Here is a 20,531-nt window from a genome sequence, read left to right as displayed (position 1 = left end):
GAGACCACAAGCTTGGCTAAAGGCCATCAGAGGACAGTGGTGCAGAACAGTAGAGTTGTACTTCAGAGTTCAAAGGTCTTAGTGCTTCCAAACCAGGATTCAGAAGTCCTGTGAAAAGTTTTAGGCATCCTACTTTGTTTCCCTGGAAAGTGGGGGAGTGGGGTGGGGGATGAGAAATCTTTGTCAGGAATACTTTAATAAGACTAAGCAAGGATCAAACAGGCCCAAGCAAACAGAAAAAAAAAAAACCAAACCAAACTGGACTGGTTAGGAGGAATCACCTACCCCACTGAACAAATTCAGTCTGAAGTTTTTGTCATGGGGAGTACTAGCTAAATGCTGTTAATTAGTAACAGAAAAAAAAAGTACACACATTTTCCATCATAAAAGGCCCTACCCAACTGCCAAAAGAATTCAAGGACTTGTGTTCCTTCACAGGTTGACAATATTCACATAAAACAAGTCTTCCTAATGCATATATTAATGCTAACTGGGAATTCCATAGCTAAGGGAGCTTTAATGACTCATTTACTAATGGAGAGACCAGGATTTGCACACACTACGAAGGTAAACAAATACATCTGTCAAGCATCTTCCTTACTCCTGAGCCTCAGCTAGCATAATTAATCAAAATCTGATGATTGCTCTATATAGGAAATGCATCATTTGCCTGGTAGATTTAAGGTGAAGGGGAAAGAAGAAAACCACACATATACATTTCAACTCCCATAACAGCTAGAATTCAGCATTTTATAAATGCTGAATTGTATACAGCACAGTTGAAACTCTGGCATACTTCAAGAAACATGCATATAGAAGAGTTACACATACGTAAGCCTTTTACTGAACTCATTTTTAAGAGAAGCATTGTTGCTATTATGCAAAAGTGAAACTTTCATTTTCATTTTCTGGACCAAACAGGCCTAGTTTACATGCAATTAAAAAAAAAAAGAAATGCTTTCTCAGCTTTCTGAAGGCTTAAAGTACAAGCATTTAAATGTTTACAGTTAAATAATGGTAAGATCTTGGAAACTGTTAAGTAATGTTGCACAGCCATCATTTCTAAGCATGCAAGTGAATTCTGTTAATGAGCAATTCAGAATTTATAATTCAGTTTGACCTGGATATTAAACTGAAAACCTTCTTTTCCAGTGAACTTAGTAGAAAACATATCATCAGATACTGAAACACGGTTCTTTGGCTGACAAAAAAAGGAATTATTTAAAAAAAAAAAAGGCTTTGAAGGAAAAAATTTAATTTTTAAGAATGAATTTACTATTAGTTTTGTCTATGGAATTAAATCCTGCAAGACCCATTTCTCAAACTGCCCTTTGCTTTTTAAAAATAATTCTGTCCTTGACGACAATTGAGATAAAGCACTAATCAGTACCAATGCCAACTACAGTATTTTAACAGAAACAAGATTTGTTGTGCTCCTCACAGGGAAACACAGGCACGTTTCCAATAAGTGACCACAAGGGCACGGAGGCTTCAAATTTTGATTTCTCTGCTCAGCAGTAACTGCATTCTATTACTGTCCCTTTGGCATATCCCCATAACTCTACTCCACTACCATCCCTCTGGCAAAGCCCCATTTCTTTCTGTCAGAGGGTACTGGAGCAGGAGGGGAAGGGCAGAAGGACACCTCCCCTTTGCCAACCATCACCTCTTCAGCCCACTTACATGCACACCGGCTTTCAGATTGTTTGTTCCCCTTTTTTCCCCTATACTTCCAAGATGCGCCTGCAATAGTTGCTGTGTGTATAGTACACTGCCAGGTGGAAAACTCCCAGCTCTGCAGAAGGACCTGTGTAAGGAAAACACCCGGCAAGACGCTGGCTATCACCACGGCTTGTCCCCCCACCGCCTTTACAGCCGAGATGCAATATCCCTAGTCACTCAAAACCCCTCCACTCCTCCGATTCACCGGATCCGGGGTGGACAACCGAGCACGGAGAGGCAGACTAGAAACTCTTGGGGCGGGGGGGAGGGAGCGTGCAAACCTGCCCCCCGGACTGCGCTGAAGGCCCGGGAGTTGCGGGCACTGCTCCCCCCGTGCCCTGCAAGTTCGCGTGCAAGAGTTTCCAGGGCCCGGGCGGCGGGAGCGAGGCGCCCGCCGAGGCCCCGCCGCGGCCCACGCGGGCGGGCGGAGGGCGGCAGCTCCTCCCCGCACACCCCCGCCCGCCACGCCGAGGCCAAGCGAAACCCACCCGGCGGCTCCCCCGCTACCCCAGCCCCTCGGGCGGGGAGCGGCCCTGGCCGGCCGTGCCCCCCTCCTCCGCCACGGCTCGGGGCGGGACGGGCCCCTCGCTCCACCCGGGGGGGAGCCGAGGGGAGACAATGGGTACGATGACTTCACCCTCCAGCAATGTGAGGAGCAGCGGCGGACGCCGCCGACTTACCCCCGGCCGCCGGGACGACCCCCGGGCCGCGGCTCCCCCGGCCGCGGCGGGGACCCAGCGGGGCCCTCTCCCACCCGGGCTCGGGCCCCCGCCCAGAGGCGGCTCCGGCTCGAAGGCTCCGCTCCACCCCTCCTCGCCCTCCGCCACGCTCAGGGCGGCGGCTGCCGGCCGCCGGAGGAGGCCCGAGGCGGGGGACGCCCCGCGCCACAGCCGGGCCCCTCCGCGCCCCCTGCCCCGCCGCGGGCCCACCCCCGGTACCTGCGAGTCGGCGGGAGGAAGCGGCGCCGTTCCGCCCGCCCGGGCCCGGCCCCCCGCAGGAAGCGTCTCCGTGTGTCTGTGTATGCGTGTGTGTGTGTGTGTGCGTGCGTGTATGTGTGTGAGGAACGGAGGGGGCGGCGCTGCCGCGGGCGGGGCGGGGCCGGGCGGGGCGGGCCCGGCGGCGCGGGGCGGGGCGGGGCGGGGCCGGGCCGGGTCTGCCCGCGGAGGGAAGGCGGCGCCCGGGTGGTTGGTTTCCGCGACGCGCTGAGCTCACGCGCACAGCGGTGCCGCCCCCTCGCCCTCCCCCCGGCGGCCGTTGGGGCGGGGCGGCCCTAGCGGGCAGCCGGCATCGCGTTCCCCTCAGGGCGCTGCCGCCCTCCCCGCCGCGCCCCGCGGCCGCGGGGGCGGTGGGAACCGGGGGCGCCTCTCCCTTCCCCCGCTCTCTGCCGCTCCTGGGTCCGGGGGTGGTCTGGCCCGGCGCCGGCAGGGCGGGGGCGGCGTCCGTTCCCCGGTGGCTGGGGTCAGCTGGCCGGGCCGGTGCGCGGGGACTCCGCGGCGCTGCCAACGGCAGCAGCAGCAGCGGCGGCGGCAACAGAGCGTAATTATATTTACTATTCCGCGGGCTTCATACCCGTTAAAACGTAAAAGTGCAAGGCGAAGAGTGAACTAGTGAGGCGGTTCGATGGGGTCATGCCGCAGAATGCTGATTCACTCGCCGAAATGGCAAAGCACTGATGCCACGCTGTAAAATACAGACGTTTCTTCTCCCCCCCCCCCCCCGCCCCGTTCTTATTGCCATTTGAAACAGGACCTGTCTCAGAATTTGCCCAGAAGCCCCCAACTCTCCTTTCACGGCACGACCCTGCTCTCCGCGGTGAACCGCAGTCAACCCCGGGCTCGCCGGGCGCCGGCGTTCGGTAGCTAAAATCCTGCTCTGCCTCCGTAGAGCTCACCCGTCCCCATTGTTCGGTTTCTCCGTCTCCCTTTACTACCGACCTTCGCCCCGTCTTTCACGGGATTCCCTCTGTCTGCAATCTTATCTTAGCGGTTGCCCTCTCCCACAGCCTGCTGGCTGCTCCTGACCTCTGCTTCTGGGCCAGCTCCGAATCCCTCTGTCCTCTGGCATGTTTTAAGAATTATTTGCATACATTAATATTACATTGGGGTTAAATCATGTGCCTTTTTTTTCTTTCTCTAGGTAATCATTCATATTGTCTCATGTCATCTCTGAATTCTCTGGAACTGGGGTTTATGTTGTGCTTATAGATGACTACTGGTGCTTCCATTAGCTGGTATGAAACCTGAAAGCTTACTCCAGAAAAAATTACTAAGTACCCAACCTGCGTTTAACGTGCAAATATTGTAAAATGAATAAAACGTACCATGTGTTTCCTGTGAGATTTGCAATGTGTGGTCTGTTAAAGGCTTGCACGTATACTTACCTTTTTTTATCTGCATGGTTCCATTTAAGTCAATAGGACTACTTCCAGTACATCAAATTAAGAGTGAATACGAGTCATTCCATGGTGAGATACTTAATCTGAAATGACAGAATAGGCAATTACAACAAACAGGGAGGGGAAGTGGAAAATGAGAGTAACAGCAATGAGATTATACTGGAATTTTAGTATGTTGTGTACAAAACATGGCAGTTCCTTCTTTGCTTGTAAAACCCAGTAGCTAGGTGAGTTACTTAGGCTCCGGTCCTGCAAACATGTCAATGTCACTTAAGGCATGTAAGTGGTGCCATTGTATTTGGTTGGGTAAGATATGCAGAAGAATATTACATTTAACTGTTTGCAGGGTAAAGTCTTCGACACTTTCTTATGTATGAGATTTGGTACAGAGAAATGGAATTAAAGAACTGAAGTTCATAAAATAAGGGGAGAAAAAAGAAAGGCAAGAGTGGAGGTGAATGAGGGAAAGAAAATGAAGAGGGGAACAGAAAGAGAAGCGTATAGAATAGCGTGATAGGATAGTGAAAAAATTTTGACTGGAACAGGGACAGCAAACCATTTTACCAACTCAAATGTGCAACCACCAATAAAACAAAAACCAGCAACAAGAAATGCAAAGCAACGCAGTAATGTATTACTTTCTGAGTGTCCAGAGGGATTCAGCAAATCAGTACAAGTATTCTGAAGTATCTTGGCTAATGCTGGAGAACAGGAGGGGAACGGAGCCCAAGTGTTTTAAAATCCTGCACTGGGAGATTGAGCAGTCACTGTGGTGGTCAGATGGTTTCTCCTGGAAGCTGATGAGGGACAAAGTAAACCTCCAGCCAGCCACCCTCCTGAGAGCTCTGCAGCAGAGAGCCTGCAGCCAAATAGGTGCTTTTCATCAGAAGCATTCAAAATAGTCAATTAACAAAATACAGAAAGCACAGGGAGGAAAGAGAATCTTTTCTGCACAAGCTGTACACAAAAACTGAGAATGGTTTGTTTTGATATGTAGGTATCCTGGTTTCAGCTGGAATAGAGTTAATTTTCTGTCTAGTAGCTGGTACAGTGTTATGTCTTGGATTCAGTATGAGAAGAATGTTGATAACACACTGATGTTTTCAGTTGTTGCTAAGTAGTGTTTAGACTAAGTCAAGGATTTTTCAGTTTCTCATGTCCAGCCAGCAAGAAGGCTGGAGGGGCGTAAGAAGGCTGGAGGGTCTTCAAGAAGTTGGGAGGGGACACAAGAAGTTGGGAGGGGACACAGCCAGGGCAGCTGACCCAAACTGGCCAAAGGGGTACAAGAAGTTGGGAGGGGACACAGCCAGGGCAGCTGACCCAAACTGGCCAAAGGGGTATTCCATACCATGTGACATTATGCCCAGTATATAAACTGGGGAGAGTTGGCCTGGGGTGGGGATCACTGCTCGGGAACTAACTGGGCATCTGTCAGCATCGGGTGGTGAGCAATTGCATTGTGCATCACTTGTTTTGTATATACCAAACCTTTCATTATTATTGTCATTTTATTATTGTTACTGCTATCATTATTAGTTTCTTCCTTTCTGTTCTGTTAAACTGTTCTTCTCTCAACCCACGAGTTTCACCTTTTTCCTTCTGATTCTCTCCCCCATCCCTCTGGGTGGGGGGGAGTGAGTGAGCGGCTGCGTGGTGCTTAGTTGCTGGCTGGGGTTATACCACGACAGTAGGGAAGATACATTTGTTTGCTTGCTTGCTTGCTTGCTTATTATTATAGAACAGGATGACAAAGAGGTGTTAAGGAAAAGTAGGGGCTGCCCAAACCCTTTAACAAAAAGGAAATCTCATGCACACTGCATTTTGTGAAGCATACAAGATTCATGAAAACAAACAAGCCTGTCTTTCTGAAACATTTTCTGGAGAACATTTAGGATTGAAATGTTCTGGGTATTTAATTAAAAAAAGTACAAAAGTATTATATCAGAATATGAAAAGACTGCCCTCCAAGCAAAGCATCTGCTATGTTCAAAGGAGACGTAAGCACACACAACACACTGTCAAATGTGGAAGGGCAACAATCATATCAGCATGCAGAGAGGTGAGCAGACAGGACTGAGGAAGAAAAGTGCTTTTTCTCTCAGTGGTAGGGAATGGAGAAAGGGTATGACATGAACAACCTTATCTTAATTTAGTATATCCTTCTCATAATCTATGACTGTATGGACTGCTGGCCTCAGTATAGTTTCAGTATTTACATATGAAACACTGCTATCTCATATGAAAAGGTACTATAAAATCCAGTGCCTTGGGCCAGAATGTCATGTGTTTATGGTCTTTTCTTTAAACTTATGTTGGAATAGTATCAAATATGATGGGTAAATGTTTCTATGTCTCTGATCCCACATCTGAGTCTCTTAGAAATCTTTATCTGAATATTCAACCATCATCTTCAACATAAAATTGGCAAAGCCAAACTCTTTTTTTTCTATAGATAATTTTATTTTTCCTGTAGCCTCTGCCGTCATCTGGCCTCCAGTCCGTCATTTTTAGGAGAAAAAGAGACATCCTCAACCTTTCCGCTTTGGACACACACATTTGTGTCCCTGACCTTTCTTTCATCTTGTTCTGAAGAACACCCTTTGTTTGGGGATTCACCACTCTCCTACATTTTCCAGCTCAACTGTCTTGCCAATTTTTTTTTTTTTTCTTTCTGGAGAGTTTATTTTTAGCACCCCTGATTTTACTGATCTGTCTTACAGTGTTGCCCCACAGATGGCTGCATTTGCACAAAAAGCATAGCAGAAGATTGATGTGGCAGCAGGAACAAGTGGCATAGGGAAGGAAGAGAACTGTCTAGATCAATTTTGCCACTAGAGAAAATGTAATATGGAAATGCATTCTGACTTGCAACTAAAGAAGAAAAGATAAAAACCTTTGATGAACTAAAATATCTACAATATGCATTGTTAGCAAAACACGTCTTTAGACCGGGCATGCAAGAATAGGCAATACAAATAAATATCAGTATATAACTGATAAATATCTTATTATATATTAGTAGAGCTAAGATACAATTGCATGGGACAGGAATAGGTGTTGAATTCTGTCAGGCTTCTGTTTACCCTTTATGAAAGATTATTTGCCAGGTACTGATTGTCATCAATTGTATTGAGCACAGTAGATTAAAAAAAATACATACTCTGTAAGAAATCCAGATTAGGATTTTCTCAAAAAGCATCATTAACCTGAAGATAAAATGAAAGGATATTTAAATACAGGGGTACTAACCATGATGACAAGCCTAGGATAATGGATTAGTGTCAAATAGAGTTATCTATTGCATCTAACAGATGCAATCTCACTGATCCAAGTTACAAAGTGGCATCATACCAGTAAACAATGTGCAGGCTGAGAACTTTCCAAATTATCAGTATGTCATAAAACATTAAAGATGAAGGCTTCCATAGCCATTTCGAACATCTCAGATATCTTAGAGTTACATCATCTGATCTAATCAGTTTCTGTAGTAGTCAATAAAGAAAAAGCAAGGCTAGAAAATTTAAGATACCTAGAACTAGAGGCCTCAGAACATGACTACTGCAAGAAAGAAAATCTGTTTAAATCAATTGAATAGGTTTATTTCCAGGCCCAAATAGAGAGAGTAGAAACAGTTAGAGAAATCTGGATGCCTGAATCCAAAAATTTGCTCCTAAACACATATCAGCTCTCACTCAAATTGTAAGGCTCCAAAAGTCTGCAAAAGACTGGTTTAGGAGCTTAGCATTTCTTGAACACCTAAAACTCCACTTCTGAATGTAATATTTAAGCTCTGGAGACTACTCTGGAAGTCAGGTGCCTAAAGGTGAGGGGTTGCAAGATGCATGTGTTATACCTGTGTATTTTCTTGGAGCTAGCCCTTTTTAAAGGTCAGTTGCTGTCACCGTCTATGTCCTTAGGTAGCTTCAATTTGTTAGAAAAAGAAATAAAAATCAAGTAAGAGTTAGTTATACTGTGAAATGCAGCAGACTATCATTTCTGTTGCACAACACTGTTTTCATTCTCATCCCCTGGGCTTTCCTCCTCTGTTACTCAGAACAGCCTGAAACTTCTGTTTTTCTGGGTTAAGAAGTTATGCGCTTAGTTTCTGCCCAAAGGTGAAATTGTTTCTGGAAAGCTTGAGCAAGAATGTTTTTGCTGTTTTAAGTGTGAGAACAGTGGGGTAGGGGGAAACATTGCATAAAGGTAAAAGTGCTTGAGGGTTTTCTAAATAACTTTTTCATCAACATCACTAGATGTGAAAAGAATAAAGTAATGGGGAAAATAACCCTGCTCAGGAAAGGGCTATACTTTTTCTAAAGTTGGTCTCAAATCAGTCAGAGGGTCCTTCAAGCAGCATGTATGGTCCATCTTTGGCAGAGCCAGAGAACATTTAGATTTGCCCTTCCCTGAGGACCTAATATCTGCTCAGATTTAGCTGTCCTTTGAGTCACAAACAGTGCCTCCACATTTTCATGGTGACGCACTGACTGCACCCCAAAGTCCTAGTCCACCAGTTGGCCCATTACTGCATAATCCTTCCTGGGGTGGCTCATCTGGAGTGAGGTGTCTGGAGGTTCCCTCACGAATGAACTTGGACGGGGGAGGCTGGCGAGGGAGGTGCTTGGTGCCCATGGACATCCCACTTCAGTGTACACCATGGCCACAGACTGCTACTGACGGTACGGGACTTCCAAAAGTGTCACAGCAGGCCTTGTGGTCTTGTCTCTCTGCATGTCCTCATGCTACAGTGAAGTATCATCAGTCACTCACAGGCATTTAAAAAAATATGCCATCTGTGTGACCATGGGGGGGCCAAAGGGAGCCTCTGTCACTGTGTCCCTGGGGTATGCAGAAGCAGAGCGCTTCTCCACAGGATCACCTCACAATGTCTGCTGACCTGCCTCAAGTCAACGACAAGGAGGTCAGTGGGCCTGAAGACAGCGTGTGTTTGCATCCAGGGTGACAACTGCCAACCTGGACAGCATGAGGAGGAGATTCTGGGCAGGCAGGACACCACACAACTCATTGTCGCACGCTGTCACCTGCGGTCATGCCAGGCGTTGCCTGTCGGGCGTGAGCACATATTGAATAAAGACAGCGAGGGAGATGTTCTCCTTGGCTGGACATGCAGTGTACAACCTCTGGTTCTCCTGTGGCCACAAAACCATCTCGTCAGGGAGCAGCACAGGCCAGGGGCTCCCCATGGTGGCAGGGCAGGGCCTGGCAGCCAGGGCCTGTCCCATCACCCCAGCCCTAAGCCAGGCAGCTGGAGGGCACCGAGGCAGCCCCAGCCTTGGGCATCGGACATCTCCCTGGGGACAGGCTGAGGCCAGGCCGGGACGCGAGCCCACAGCTGGGCCTGGCTCGGTGGGACCCGTGGATGGGCAGGGCAGGGCTGTGGGAGCTGGAGTCTGGCCCTGCTGCAGCATCACTGGGGCAGGGGCTGACGGCCCCGGGGGCTGAAGTGGGGTCTGTGGGCAAGGACAGTCAGGGCTGTGGGTGCCCTCAGGGCCCCAACACATCCTTGTGGAAAGACTCCATATGGCTTTGACCATCGCTGACTTCAAGAGGAGCTCACACAAGCGGAGCTCTGGCGGGAGCATTGGTGTGTGCAGTCACGTTGGTGGTGGAAACGGACAGAGGTGGGGGTCGCTAAGGAGCAGTTGCCTTTAGCCCCTGCTTAGAGGGTACATGGTTTCTGATACAATGGCTAAGGCTGTGAGAGCCAACAGACAAGCAGCAGTAGGGCACAGGACAGAGCAGGCAGAGCTTTCCAGAACTGCGTCACCCTTCCTGGCCTCAGCAAGGCAGAGGGGCCATTCATGGGGGAGAGTCACTTGCTCTGTGTGGGGAGCTGCAAACACAGCTCTACCAGGTTGTCTGGCAATTTCCACTTGCAATAAAACATCCTGCAGCCCCAGCTGCTGCCCAAGGGCAGAGGACACTAGCAGGGCACTCCAAGGCAGCCTGGTCCTCCCCAGCATCGGCGGGTGAATTCTGCATGCCATGTACAGCCGCTCTTATCTACGCGCTGAGGCCACCGTCAAGGCGGCAGTTTCACCATGAGCATTGCACTTGTGACCATGCCTGCCTTCCTGCCAACATCTCTGGCAAGTTTGCTGTTTGCTGTGATTACTCTCAGCATGACCCTCATGAAGCAGCAATTGTGGCCTTTACCTCTTGCCCAGAAGTCTACTCTGTTGTCTCTCCTTCCTCAGGCTAGCCAGGGGCAGGCCTCTCAGACTGCCTCTGGAGTAATGTGGGAACCTCTTGTTTCTTTGCATGAAGCTGATTCCAGACACAAGTTAGTAACAGCAATTTCCCGTGGTCAGGAGCATCCAACTTGAATAATCTCTCCAACAGTTCCCAAGACTTCAAAGTCCCTTTTGAGGCAGTCATTGCATAGAGAGAGGGCAGTGACTGCAGTGCCATGAGATTACCCAGGAATGGTACATAGTTAAGTCTTTGACAGAGAGATCTAGTTTTGATTCATGGTAGGCAGCATACCGGGACGTGCCTAGTTTGGCCATGATGCAACATGACTGGAAGATAACTGCAGGCCTTAAATGTCCCTTCAACATGCAAGGGAAATATCTGAAGCAGCCAAAGGTTTTCAGTGTAGCCACCACTCAGACCAGGCTACAGAGAAGGAAAAATATCAATGAAGACCATTGATGTAATGCCCTAAACATTTGATAGAGGTTAGCTTCTGTCTACCAAGCTTCTTCATCCTGCAGCCTAAGCTGGTGCTCACAGAAATGTGCATTGTCTAGGGCTGAGTCCCAGTTCCTGACACCTCTCCCAGGTACCTGGGCAGTTATCTTTGGAGAACTGCTCCAAGTAATGCTCCCAGGGTGCAATCTGCAAAATGTTCAGCCAAGCCTCTGCATCCATACGCAAGGTTGCAGTGCTGGCCCTGCGGGTACAGGTATATCGAGGAGCCAGGTTCCAATGGGGACCTGAAGGACATCACAGCAGAGGAGTGGCAATAGAGCTATCTCCAGCAGTATTACCATCAGCTGGAGATCCAGCCCTGTTGGGAATCTTCTCTCCTACGTGTGCAAGGAAGGAAGCTGAACTGGCAGATGACCCATGAAGTGTTTGGGCTGAGACTTCAAGGGCAGCCCCTGTGAGCTCCAGGCCTGGAGAGAGAGGAGCACTTCCCACAAGCTTCTTCGTTCTAGGTCCATATCAGTCAGCTTGCACAGTGAGAGGGCTTGTGATGGGTGAGAAGGCCACAGGACCATTGTGGGAATCCTTTCTTCTTTTAGTTTGCTTAAAGACCAACTTATTTCATGTGTAAAAGGGCATTTTAAATAGCTTTTTTTCAACCTATTAATATTTGGTCTGGAATTTGAAGTACTTCTGTCTACATTCTAGCTCCTCTCTGCATTCTGGAAGTCTTTCACAGCTCAGTTTCTTGTCTGCGTGGGGATGAACCAGCCACATTTATTCAGTAAAAGAACATATGGGTTCTGGACCCCAAGAAGTGAATCCCAGCACGTTCGTTGGGAAGGTCTAGGTTTTTTGCTATCCGTTAGCCATTTAACTAAATAGTTGGCAGAACATCCCTGGGAATATCTTAGATTGGCTACAGACTGTGGTATCTGGGAGAGGATCAGCTGTGCGTTGTTGAGAATGGGCAGTGGGTCTTTATCCATAAGAGATTCTATGCTAACAACCTTCTGGATCAGCTATGGGATAATCCTCTGAACCACATCTTGCAGAGTCTTGTCCAGTTCAGTCTCTTTATCATGCTCAAAACCATAGGACTAGAAAACATATTATGCAGTTTGTACATGGGGGACTTTATGTGCACTTGCATTGATGGCAAAGTGAGGAAAATGCTGTGATGTGTTTTCTTCTCCCTGCTGTCCAGCAAGTCCCCAGGAGCTGGCCCTCCATCCGGCTTCACCTCTGCCATGCTACAAATGGGGTGGTACAGCTCTTGGGTGGTGTGTGGAATTTGCCTGTCCTTCTCAAAAAGAAAATGGAATTGATTTAAAAAATATTTAACATATGTTTTAAGCTACAGTTGTTAATTTATAGAACCAGGTGTCTTGAGTTAGACTCTTACTTTCTTTCATGCTAGAATTTGCCTACTGTCTCAAAGTAATCGAGGCAGCAATCAGTGGATTTGGCTTCTCAGGGGACTGCATCTGCCTCAAGTTCTGCAGAAGGTACTGTGTATGTTGGTGTTTCTTCCTTTTTTTTTCTTGGCTTGTCTTCACAGGGTTTCTTTCCGCTTGATTCCTTTCTATTTTTGCATTAGATCAGCTAAACACATGACACCTAAGACTTCACTCGCTCTGCCTCCCCTCCCCCCCCCCCCCCCCCCACAACTGGCCAAGATACACAGACAGAGATTTCCTCTCACCCAAGGGTAATGAGTCACAAAATTTGGATGGTTAGGAGGAAGGGTTAGGGTTTCACCTGCCTTTTGGGAGATCATTTTCTCCTTCAGATACCATTCCTAATCCTATACTCACTGCAGATGCAGTCTACCACAAGACCTGCAGAAGTGAGTCCTCTGTGGAGACTGCAGTGCTACTCATCGCTTTCTGGAAGCTGTTTCTGCACCACATTTATCCCTAAAGGGTTAGAACTGACACTTGACACTGAAACCTGTTCAATGTTTTTTTTGTGTCAAGTTTCAATAAAGTTTAACCACTAAGATAGTCCAGGTTTCTATTTGAAGCAAAAAAAAGGGCAGCCATACTGCTCAGCAAGCAGGCTCTCTGATGTTGTTGTGGGTTTATCTATAATGTAGGGTAGGTAGATGCATTTGGGCTAGCTCTACAGGGGTTCAGCCAGCTGTGCAACCACAGAGCTTAGTGAAGAACAATAGCTCACCAGCCTCTGAGGCTGAGAAGTGCTCTGTGCTGTTGCAGCGTAAATGCTGACAGTAACTGAGTCAGTTGAGATCTTGAGGTCCTCATCTTGTCCTTGCTGCTTGATTGTTTTGTCCTTCACTTTAGTAGGGAATGCTGAGTTAGAACAAAGCAAAGATGATGAGATTTGGTGCTAAATTATTCCCTGTAAGAGTAACTGGCAACACATCTCTCTGCTCATGTGGAGGTCTTTCTGCAATGCCCAGGAGTGTGAGTTTTAAGCTTTAGGTCACCCCTGTTCACCACCTATTTAGCTGTTAGATCTGGGCCATGCAATATAGAATCTGATGTTATTGGTGACTGGAATTCATTATTATACCCAGATACTTAGCTGACATTTACAAAAGGCTGGATGAGTTTATGATCGATAAGAAATGCACGTAACTACAGAGCTAAAGAAGACAATAAGCAAATGACGCAATCTACTAACCACCGACCAGGCAATAATTTGCACCTCCACACATGCATTCGGTGTTCATAGTAGAGCAGTTCCTCTCAAGCCTCTGATATTGCCCATTGCTAGAGACAGGGCTCAATGGAGTAATTACCTTAGTCATAATGACAGATAGTCCAATGCCGTCAGTGTAAATCCTTTTCATAGTGCTGAATTACAGCTTGACAGCAGAGATCTCATGACACACTCCTGCTTCTGATTCCCCACCTGCCTTGTGACAACTGTATTGCTTGGTTACATGAAAAAAACAACATCACTGCCTAAGAGGAAGACAAAATGATAATGAACTTATTTTTGTGAAGTCTTTGGATTCTTTTCCATCTCCTATTTGCTTTCTATATTTTTTGTTTTACATTTATTGGGACTGAATCTTTTCACTGCTTACAACTTCCCATTGCTCTGATGTGATCGCTTTCCAGTTTGCAATTTCTTTCTGTGTGCTGCTAGAAGTCAGAATCCAGTGACACCATTAGCATTTTACCAGGTTGCAATTTACACCAGTGAAACATCTCCCCACCCCAAAAGTGAGTTTAAGGTAGTTGTCAAAGGTATGGAGGGATGCTTACTTATTTTAGTTTTGTTGACAAAGAAGGAAAAAGTCTCCAGCTCACAAATTGGGTTCCTATAATCTGGCAATAGGAATGCATGAAGACTGATTTGTTTAAATTTTTTTTTTTTTTACTTACCATGGTAAGAAAAAAGACTTGGAGCCTGAGCACTTGCAATTACGATATGAAGGATGTACCATACTGTTCTGAAGACTGGAGATACTTAAACAGTTTATATTCTGACACTGAAGTCATAGGTTAATGTAAACATTTTATCATATATCCAAGGCATGCCACTTTCCCATGACATACTGTAGCCTCATGTCAACTAGTTGTCTATGAAGAAGCTGTATGAATCACCTTTTGGCTGTGTCTGTCTTTCTTCCTTCAGTGTAGAGAAAGCACAGATTATGATCTTAAATTCATGCTTGCCATTTGAACAGTTAAGGTTAGGTAAGATGAATCCTGCCCTGACATTAGTCAAATATCAGAAAAGATATCAAATGTTCCTTTCTTCCTTCCTCCAAAACATTACTAAAAATCTAGATAGTGATTCTTGCAGAATTATTTGGTATAATAAATGCTCATACTTAAAAGCAAAGTGCTATAATTAGTCAGTGATGATAGCTTACATAGTTTAATTTGCAAATAAACTCTTATCCCATTTCTAAAACCCTTAAACCAATTTTTCCACAGCTGGAGGATTCTGTCAGCCAGATCACAACAGGCAAGTGGAGGGAAGCAGTGACGGCTCTTTGCAAGGATTTTTTTTTTCTGTGCAAAGATGTGAGCTAGCCGGTTGTTAGCTTTTATTCTTCTTTATTGCACATGAAACCTTGATTTAGTGCTTCTGCAGTACCAGAGATGTGTAAGGGACACTACAGCCAAGTGAAAGCCATTGAGAGCGCCCCATGTGGGATTAAAGCATGTCAGGACTAATGAAGGATTTGAATGAGTAGAAGGAGAAAGTACAAGATCACAGGTCTTCGCACCATACCAAACTGTAGTTTTTACCCTTTTCAGAGTCCCTTTTCCTGAAAGATCCAAGCTGAGCTATGAAGTTTACTAAGGGAGGTAGGGGTCCCCAAAAGACCATTTGTGTCTCCTGCTGGGAGACAGGGAAGGGGCTGGCATGTGCGCGATGCAGCTGGCACGGGCACCCAGACTCAACAGCTTGCAGGCATTGGCTCTGCCTGTGTAGCTGTTGAGGGGCTCAAAGCCGGCCTCAGAGAGAAGTGCTAGGGCTGTTCAGCAGTGAATAAACTGACAGTAAGAGCTTTTCCATGATTCCCTTTGGTTATAGCTGAGGTTTCGAGGGAGTGAATGATATAAAAACAGGAGACAGAACTCTACTCTGGAGCATCCACTCTTGAGCCTCATCACATTTCTAAGTCCAAGCCCATGTTCCCCACACAGAAGCCAGAAAAGAATAATTCTAAACATATTGCTAAAAACAAGAATCACCCTCAATACTGATAGGTTAGGAAGAGCCCAGAGAGGAGAGTGTTAATATCCTCATAAGCTATGCCCATGATGGCCTGCTTTCTTTTTGTCTTACTGCTAAGCAAAATACAGGATGTATAAATAGAAACACTGAATATAGACTTCAGGAGATTATTTTAGCACAGTATGAAGACGTAATGCCAGTAAACCTGTAATTTAAATATATAATTTTGTTGCAAGATCTAGTGTTCTGTGTTACACATAGACACACATAGATAACAAGAGCAATGAGGCTGTCAGTTCTGGCCATCTCAGTAGTATTGCAGAATTCTGACGAAGATGACAAAATGCTGCATTCAGCTGAGAAATCAATTTAAGGAAAATGCTTAGAGAAAATAGTTTGTTATCTGTAGAAACAGGGAAATTAAGGGCAAGTGGGACTTCACTAAAGTATGCTCTGTTTTGGAGAAAACAGAGAAGTTCTAAGCCACAAATAGAGTTGAACTTTAACAAGTTAGCAGTTAAACTTGTTGAGCTAGTTTAATTGCAAGAAGAATAACCCATAATATCTAAATATTATGTTTCCTGAAACTGAAATGGACACTAGCAGAATATAAGGTACTTCTATTCCAACTGTCAAAGAAATATTTGCAATAATTCATGGATGGAATGAAGTAGCAGGGCAACAAGAAAACCATATGTAAGGTTTTAACAAGAGTTAGGTAAATCTTTGGGCATCCAAACTGACTAGTGCTCCTGTTGCTAAAGAAGAGCACCTAGATGTACCTTCTAGGCATTTTCCACCTCAAAGTTCCTTCATCCTTATTGCCCAAGGATCTCTTCACATTAGAATGTATCAATGGGCAATTTTTTGATCAATAAATAAAACTGATCATTTGGTATATATCTAATCCTAGTGCCATTCTCTAGAGCCAGGTAAATGAAAGACAGTTTGAAAATAGCTGTGCAGAAAGAAGACTGTTTCCTTCCCTTCTTTCATATGCACAAATAGGCTTGGAGGAGAGTATTGACGGCATTTACTTTCCTTTGGGAAATATGGGGAGCTACTCCAACTGGCTTGGCCAGAGTTTGCCAGAGCACAGCCCTGCCATGCACCCCCCAGTTCTCTGCAGCTTCGTCACTTCCCCAGCTCTTATGTCCCTTCCAATTTAATAAGATTATTTTCCTTTGGTGTTTTGCAGGTTTTTCCTGTCCCTTCTTGTTTTTCAAATGAATAATCATGCTTACTAACATCTTATCCAAAAGGCCAGACTTCAGTACAGCTTTGGAGATGCTGTGAGCTTTCATTTGCCTGTTGTTTACACCTGCTTTTAGATTATTAACAGAAGAATTCAGAAAGAACGTAACTTAACCCATATAATACTTTACTAAATATCCTTCCTGGCACAACTAAAGATAATGTCACAGTGTCAATGCACAGAGCAAGAGTGAGACCAATTCTTTTCAATCTGTCTAGAAATTTCCAACTGTGATCTATGGAGAGCTGCCTGGTGGTCCCCACAGACTCATCTGATCACATGTTGCTGGCTCCTCATCTTTTCCAGCTGCTAGCTTCTAATAAAAGCAGGGGAAAAACGGTATTCCACAGAAAAAAATGAATACAGCTGCCCCAGGGGTATTATGTGAATGTGTACTGGAGAAAAGATGATCTCCACAACCTTGAAAGCAGGGGAGACAGAGTTTGCAAGACAGTCTTTTTGTTGACCTGTGATCTACCATATGGAGAAGTTGGACATTTGAGTAGCCTTTTAAGTCCTTGTTCTTTTAACCTCTTTGGAGCCATTATTTACCCTCATCTTCCTCCCTACAGTTCAATACACTGTTATCAAGCACTTTTCCTCTAAATCTAGATCCCTGGAAACTACATGTAGGATAAGATCCTTAGCTCCTGAGGCAGGGCCATTTCTCTGCCGATGCAGGACTTTTTAATAGTCCTACTCTTAATCTAATTACTTCTCCAGCCTAGTTTAGAGTTTTCTCAGTCAATGCAGAATTCAAACAAAACTGTAGGCTGTATGAATAAGCCTAGCCAAATGGGAATTTTCTCTGACTAAAGGTCAGGTTTGGCCTCTAAAGAACAGCCTGTGTAGTAATGAGTGTTTGGCTCCCTTGAAAATTGCAATTGTATGGAAATGTCACAAGAATACATGTATCTTTATTTAAAGAACTGGTTTTTTTTTTTTGTCTGGCTTGCTTAAAACCACATGACTGAGGTATTTTACAATACAGCTGTTACAGATGACTCCAACATAACCTCTTTTACAATCAAAGGGAGGCATGGAAAGTAACAGATCTTCAGATAAGAGAAAAATCAGTTGTAGCTGTGCTTAGGCTTGTCACTTTTCTTCAGAAGAAAACATGGGTCAGATCCTGCCCTCGCACCTGTGGGAATGCACTGCAGGCTGGATAGTTGAGGGGCTCAGCCTGGCTCCACACGCAGCCCACCAAGGGGCTGCCCGGGGCTCAACCTCCTGACACCCCACTCATCTCCGAGCACTGAAGTCGGGGAGACCCCCTTTCACGCTACAGCCCCTTTCACGCTACTCAGTCAGTGCCCCACACCAAATTCAAGGTCCTGTTTAATGAAATTCTCTCTGTATCTGTCTTCCTCTTCTGTTTTGTGCCTTCCTCTGTAGAACAAATCCTGACCCTGGCACGTCCTTAGGGCTATAGGAGAATTATTTTAGCTAAAATAAAACAGAGAAGAGACACTCAAGTACCTACTGCTGATAAGCAAATAGCTTTTATTCCAAAAGAAAATATGATGTGAAAAAGTGTCCTTTGGACAGAGGGTTGCAGAGACATATCAGTGGATGTTCATGCTCAGCATGGTGCTTACTGCTACCTTGTTGACAATTATCACCTACCGGCATAACACAGGGCTGCTGAGCTGATACAGAGCTGGCTGTCCCACCGCAGAGGGTGCCAGTGAGGTTAAATGTACCACTGAAGGGGCAACATCTTTCTGATGCACTGCTGGAGCAGAGCCTTGGCCAGCCTCAGCCTCATCTCAGGCAGCTCCACATCACTGCTCTTCCCTCTCACCCCAGCACCGGTCTCTCCCCAGAGCACAAGTCCCACTTCTTGCTAGGTCTGAGCAGCAGATGCTTATGATGCCAGCCCAAATACTTGCTAACAGCATGAGCAGGTCCTGTGAAACACTGCTAGCCGCAGTCAAGGACACATACGGCATCCTACTGCAGTTACAGCTTCTCCTTGTGAATGACTGCATAGAGAGGGGGAACTTTTGGAAAGGAAATGAAAGCAGCAAGGTGGATGGCCAGGCAGAGATGCTGGGGTCAGATAGGGAGAGGCAGCGTATTATGTCCTAGGAAGAACGCAGTCGAAACCGTTGGGACGGAGCGTGCTTCTGGCATATTGCTCTCTTCCTCCAAAACGTGGCTGTGTGGTTGTAGCAGGAGCCAGTGAACAGCTCTGCTTATGGTGTGACTATTCCTTATTTCAGCCCAGCACAGACTCTGGGTAGAATTACCTAAACACTCAATATTCACATTTGGAAATATTATTTTAATTCCACAACCATAAAGACTGGAGATTTTACAGTTTTGAAAATGAAAGAGAACCATACAATAACTTGCAGACACACATAACAGCTTTTTACAGGAGGTTATAGACAATTTTCTGACTACAGTTAAGCTGTAATGAATGTAAAAAACTCACACTGGCACACAAGAAAGGGAGGAGGAAGACAGAAGAAAACCTATTTACTTTTAAAGGCCTGTTGGCAGCTAACATAAGATCAAAATTTAGGTTTTGAAAAACAGTACATTTTACCAAGCAAAACCTAATAAGGCTGATTTTTAAACAACTTAGCACAATTACATTGATTGCAAGAGCAATTTGGGTAATTACATGTGGAAATGACCATAATTAGCCAGAAATGAGCAAGAACCTTGCAAATGTTCCCATATACAAGATTTTTCTTTATCTTCCTATGAGATGTTCAGTGCTCAGTACAAGCTCCTTTTCTAAGCCTATAAAAAGGTGTGGTTACATCAAAGAAAGAGTCTGTTGTATGTTCATAAATGATGTGTCATAATCCAGATACCCAAAAGCCCCAAACTTTGGGGACACTTCTGAATTGTTACACATGACGGCTGGGATTTTGAGGGGAAGACTGGATGTCCGTTGTTACAGTAGTTGTGCCCAGTGACACACAGAGCAGCATTTCAGTATGCAAATGTGGAGGGGGAGGAATCGTGCATTTTGTATTGAAGTTCTGCCTGGCATCATGTCAAAAAGTTAATTTCAGTGTGGTAAGAAGAACAAAGAACAATTTTAGGAAGGGTTTGATATTTTATTCATATTTAGATTAGGTCCGGAGAGAAGATGAGAATGTTAATTGGTCTCTCTGAAGAGACAGACGTTCTCACCAAGAAGAAAAATCATCTTGAGCAATTGGCTCTTTTTTCTTCATTATTCTTTTTTCTCTTTTAATCTGCTCTATGCAAAGCTAAAGAGAAGCTGAAGAAAGCCAGGCCAAATGGCAAGAAAATGAGCACAGGAACAGAAGACACTTCAACTGATGAAGGGAATTGTGGACAGCAGGGACAATAGTCAAAGAAGGTCCTATCTTTCTGAATAGAAATGAGTTTGCTAGGACCTTTCATAATTGTTTATGATCTATTAGTATTGTTATTATCATTATAGATCTCTAAAGAGAGAGGGAAGTAGCTGACGGAAATTTATGGTAACTTCAGAGATAAAATGGTGACTCTGTAGAAACTTTCCCTGTTAAGAAACCACGTTGGGTGGTTCTAAGAATCTTCTCTGTTTAAACAACTGGTCCTGGTGATAAAGGCTTCCCAGCAGAATGCTCAGAATAACAGTCCAAAGTGACTATCACTATAAAACTCAACATACTGCCAGCAGATTTGTGTTTTTGGCAAAACTCACCCTGTTGTTGATCAACATAGTGAACTTTCTCTGTAAAACTCAGCCATGGACCAGCTGCACAAGGTTCATAAAATAAAGACAACAAAGTAGACTAGCTTTAAAGCTTGAACCAAGAGGTGGCAAAACGAGGGGGGACTGTG

General features: G+C 45.4%; 1 protein-coding gene across 3 annotated transcripts in view; it reads right to left on the bottom strand.

The window, feature by feature from the left end:
* Nucleotides 1–7,303, bottom strand: part of RNF19A (ring finger protein 19A, RBR E3 ubiquitin protein ligase) — a 66,148-nt gene extending 58,845 nt beyond the window's left edge. Inside the window, exons 1-2 of one of the 3 annotated variants that reach the window (XM_041123068.1) lie at nucleotides 7,278–7,303; nucleotides 4,103–4,200 (exon numbers count right to left, since the gene is read on the bottom strand). The gene's annotated coding sequence lies outside the window, so the exon portion shown is untranslated. Of the gene's footprint in view, nucleotides 1–2,660; nucleotides 2,793–4,102; nucleotides 5,132–7,277 lie in introns of those variants that run through there. The other 2 variants (XM_030011825.2, XM_030011823.2) reach the window with 2 other exon arrangements.
* Nucleotides 7,304–20,531: the final 13,228 nt, after the last annotated feature.

Source organism: Aquila chrysaetos, chromosome 4, assembly GCF_900496995.4.
Source record: "Aquila chrysaetos chrysaetos chromosome 4, bAquChr1.4, whole genome shotgun sequence".
NCBI classification, from domain to species: Eukaryota; Metazoa; Chordata; class Aves; order Accipitriformes; family Accipitridae; genus Aquila; species Aquila chrysaetos.
The sequence above is the reverse complement of the archived record's forward strand: the minus strand, read 5'-3'. Positions and strand labels throughout refer to the sequence as shown.